General features: G+C 34.9%; 1 non-coding gene across 1 annotated transcript; it reads left to right on the top strand.

Annotated features, from left to right (window-relative positions):
- Positions 1 to 842: 842 nt before the first annotated feature.
- Positions 843 to 914, top strand: Trnam-cau (transfer RNA methionine (anticodon CAU)). Its single transcript has one exon. It is a non-coding gene; the product is annotated as a tRNA-Met (tRNA).
- Positions 915 to 5,247: the final 4,333 nt, after the last annotated feature.

Genomic DNA, 5,247 nt, shown 5'->3' with positions numbered 1-5,247 from the left:
TATTTAACGACTATGGCAAAAAAAAAACAAAGACAACAAAAAGTCTGTATTAAATGGGAGCAGTCTACAGATTTCTTAATCGGTATTTGTTTTCACAATTTATGTATTTGTTTATGGGCAATGTTTCGAACTCAAACATAATTGTAATATTATACATATTTGTGGAGGAGAGGGGAAACCCAAAAGCAAAAGAAAGTTATTGAGAGGGGAATACAACAACCAAAGAAAGTTATTGAGTCGTTGAATGTTGATAATAAACATAAATATTGCGAGAAACGGGTGGGAAATATTGTTATAATAAACTATTATGCTATTGTTTGAGGGAGTGTATACTGTAATATTTTATTTCGATTCGATTATTACTACAAACATAAATTGTGTAGACTATTTTTTAATGGTAATAATATTGTCTTTGATAAATCTGTTTAATTTCATATAGATTGTAATTATTAAATTCTCATTTAAAACTGTTAGAAACAATTAGTTCCTCATCATAAATAAACCTTAAATTTACAAATATTTTCCTCAAAAATACGTAGACTAATTGCCCTGAACAAACACATTCATTACTACAAATCGGAAATATAAACACAAATGTAAATAAAGCGAAAAAAACATTTTCCACAATTGAACATTGTAATGTGTTGAAACGTTTTTCCTTCAAACATGTTGTATCGAACATATGGTCATACAACGGCAACCACCACCACCCCATGGTGTTTGTATAGATCATCCCCACAACACCCATTGACACATTTATTCATTCATTTGTCTGAGTGATTCTATTTTTAGTTTTTCTTTTATTTCCCGTTTCACACGTTTTGTCCACTCATTCGGCAACAAGCAGAGTGGCGCAGTGGAAGCGTGCTGGGCCCATAACCCAGAGGTCCGAGGATCGAAACCTTGCTCTGCTATTACACGTAGGACTGTGGATGTTGTTCAACACAATATCCCTACTTTCACAATTTTTGTCACTTAGAAATAGATTTGAATATATTTTTGTTAATAATATAAAAACAATTTTACAATTTACCTATTTTGAATATAATCATAAAGAGTATATATCACATATCAAAAATAAAAATATCAAAAAATATATGTAAAGGAAAAATATGTTAAATATATAAAAAATAACATAATAAAAAAATAGATTATAAGGAAATAATAGACAAAATATAAAAAAATTAAAATGTACATACAAAATAAAAAAAATTGAAAAGAAGATACCTATAAAATTTAATAAAAAATATTTATTTTAAAGTATTTATAAAAATAAATTAAAACAGCGTGCGACAGACATTTCCTAAACCTATGACATACAGTGAGTCAAGTCAAAAATATCCAGTAAAAAATGGTTTTGCATTTTGGAAATGTGTTATTTTTGATAATGAAAGCAAATTTAACTTGTTTGGGTCGGTTGGACCATGTAAAGTATGGCGCCGGGCAAATAAAGCCATCTAAATTTGACAATAAATATTACGATGTGCATAATTTAGATCAAACCGGAAATTCATATTGGATTTAAAAATGTTCAACATTTTGACTTAATCCATACGATGTGAACATTTTGGATGGAATTAGATGTTTCCAGAAGTAATGGGTAGGTTGGTTCCATCATCGAACTTGATCTATGCTTAAATAAATAATAAGCGGAGCCAAATTTGGTTCAAATCGATAATCCGAAATTATCGAGAGACAGACATGTCAATATCGACTACAAATGTTCTGAAAACGATTTAATACAAAGACACTTCGGGTCTAAAACCGACGTTTCTATTAGGTAAATTTTTAACGCATCATGCCATCAACCCTTACTACAAATTAAGGCTAGGTCATAAGCAGCGTAAATAAATTCGGTCGGTGCAAACTTTTTATGAGTTGGACATTTAAAATACCTTTTACCTATCGTAAAAAGTGGAACTTTTTAATAATTTATTATAGGAGAATATATTACCGAATGAAAACCAAAAATACATGTTACAGACAATTCGATTGAAAACGCGCAAAAAGCTCCTAAAGATCCTAAATTAAAGGTCAACCAAACTTCTTAGATATACTATCAACTGCTGGGGTCTACAGGCTGAGATTAAAAACTGCAACAAAGTCAAACGTCATAGGAGAGACTGGGGCACATTCCCGTTTTCGATATGAAGCTCTTATCGTACATCACTAATTTCGATACATATGTATCGAATATCAAAATAAGTAACTGTCGCAAAGTTTGAAATATCTAGCTAATAAACTTATATAGATACACCGATTTTTGTATTTTTACAGATGTAAATTTTTAGGGCAGTATTATTAAAAAGCATTTAATTACAATGTGCATTCTTATAAAAATGGGGGTAAATTCGGCATTTCAAATTGGGGCAAATTCGGCCATATACAGATAGTGCTATATTACTTTCTTAGAATGGTTTTGAGATTGTCTTTAAAAATATTCCTTTAATATGGTTCAAAAGTACGCAACAAGTACCAAACGTGCTTGTAGTGACGAAAATGTAATAGTAAAAACCTATTTCTGATGGGGTGTGGCCTTGAGACGTCAACGACAACCGCTATAAAATCAGAATAGACCCTTTAGAGGATCTGAATTTCAACCAGACTGATAGCGGTGATAATTACCAGGCTATGACTATGGTGCCCCCATCAAATGCCGAAGCTACCCCGGGTAGGGGCACATTCGGCGAATTTGACTTTTTTACAAAACTGTAAAAATATTTAACAAATACTAATTTGTTAAATGTTTTTGGTACTAGTTTTTATAATCAAGTATCAGAGGACAATAATCAGTCATGAAGTTTTTATATCTGTTGAATAAGTACTGAGATATAGCTCTAAACAAAATGTGCCGAAGTTGCCCCAGTCTCTCTTAATATTTACATTTTTTAATTTTATTGACTGAAAGCACAAAAGTCCAGCGGTATACGGAGATTTTGGTGGCTATTCTGCCCTGGAAATGAAGCGACGAACCTCATTTTTAACCATACTAAATTTCTGCTGATGTTTCTGTTTTTTTTTTTCGTCCACTTCATTGGCGTCGGGCTACGCTACCAGTATCACGGTAACGAGCGATGGTACGAGACACTACAAATTTATTCACATTTAAATGCTGGAGTGCTTTAACGATAACCATTTGTGGTTTTTCAGACTAATATAAAGAAATCACACAATGACGCTTAAATTCCATCACGTATAGCTTTTCTTTGGAAAATTCTCACCACAATATTTTTTACGCTTGTAAACAGCATAATGAGATGTCGCTGGAATAACTTTTACAGCTGTCCGACGAGTGATTTAGAAATGACAGCAGTCTGAAGTTGGTTGCAGTTTTTTCATCTCACCATGTATGTCCTTCAGGAATAAATATATATGTCATAGAATATAAATTTTGTAATCTTTCATACAAAAGTCTGCGTCCATTTGACCCACTACATATTGACCGATCTCGATCCAATGATCCCTTTCTCTGCGATATTCTTTCTCTCTGATATTCTAGAGCGACAGACAAAAATTAGGTTTTTGGTCCTGAACACATCATTTTAGGCTCAGTTAGGTAAGATGTGCACGATTTCGTCTCAATCGGATACATAATTTACCAAAAAATCGGACAAATATATGTGAGAATTATACGAAATATTAACGTAATTTCACCAATTTCAAAAGAATTCGTTTTTGGGCCTAATAAATTGGCTACACCATATTGAGTTCTGATCTTTGTTTACAATAATATATAGACGAAAATCAACTCAGAAATTAGGTATATTCTCAAATAAGGGAAATCATAATATGAACTAATTTTAAAGTAAAAGGTAATACTTCGCAACACAAAAAATAATTATAGGAAAATTCCAAACAAAATTGATAAAGAAACCCCTTTTCGAGAAATGATCAATATATTATACACTCCTCATAATGTAACAGCAAAAGTGCGATCTAAACACAACAGATAGCAGAAGCCTACTCCGCTCAACTTACCCACCTGCTTGACGAAAGCACTCTTTGTCCCGAAAATAATATAGAAGCACAATGGCAAAGAATTGCCCGCTCCCCACAAACTACAGCAAAAGCAACACTTGGGTATCAAAGACCACCATCAAGAAACCCATAGTACGATCAGGAGTGTCGTAATGCTACTGATGTGAAAAACGCTGCAACCCTGCAGACAGGAGCAAAACGTAATAAGATGGGGAATTATGGGAGAGAAGGGAGAGAGGAGAAATGTATTTTCAGAAAAAAACAAGAATAACGTGAGCGTGAGCAAATCGAGATGTACAGGAGTTAGAATGAAGTCCGAAATTTTTACCAACGAGTAAAACACCAAACCGAAGGCTTTGGTGCAGGCACATCTTCCTGTAGAGATATAGAAGGCAACCTGGTGACAGACAGCCTGTTGAGGATCTGGAAGGAGCATTTTGAAAATCTTCTGGTATCAAATAGTGGCGGTGAGGAAGATACCACAGAACAAATAAGAGATGACGGGGTAGAGTATATACCACCTAGCCAAAAGAATGCAATCAATCGGCTGAAGAGTAATAAAGCAGCAGGAGCCGATGGGTTACCAACCGAACTATTCAAGACTGGTGGTCAGATGCTGGTAAGGAGCATGCACCAGCTGATTAGTACAATTTAGCTAGAGGAATGCATGCCCAATGATTGGAACTCTTTGTACAGAGAACAAAAAATGAGACAAGACGACATGTGCCAACTATAGAGGAATTAGTCTCCTTCTCATCGCATAAAAAGTGCTATCCAGCGTGCTGTGTGAACGTTTGAAGCCAAGACCATACCAATGCTGCTTCAGACCTGGCAAATTTACCATTGACCAGATTTTCAATCTGCGGCAAATCCTTGGAAAAGACCCACGAAAAACACATCGACACATTCCACCTATTCGTCTACTATAAGCCGCATTCGACAGCCCTACCCGTTCAGAGGTATTTAAAAACATGCCCGCGTTTGGCATTCGCTTAAAATTAATACGTTAAAGTCAGCAGTTACCGAACGAGAATTCAGACAAGGTGACAGATTGTCGTGTGATCTTTTTGACATCCTGCTGGAAAAGGTCATACGAGACGCAAAGGTGAACAGAAATAGCACTCTGCCCAAACACCACATGTTACTCGCCTAAGCCGATGACATCAACATCGGTCTGGCAGTAAATGTATAGAAGTCCAAGTTGATGGTATCAACGCGCAAGACGTCCAGTGGACTGGGACCAACTGTGGAACTTGAAAACTACAGATT

The sequence above is a fragment of the Musca vetustissima genome, unplaced genomic scaffold (assembly GCF_032173495.1).
Source record: "Musca vetustissima isolate MV318-11 ecotype Yass unplaced genomic scaffold, APGP_CSIRO_Mvet_v1 utg94786, whole genome shotgun sequence".
Taxonomy (NCBI): domain Eukaryota; kingdom Metazoa; phylum Arthropoda; class Insecta; order Diptera; family Muscidae; genus Musca; species Musca vetustissima.
This window is presented reverse-complemented; position numbering and strand designations above follow the sequence as displayed.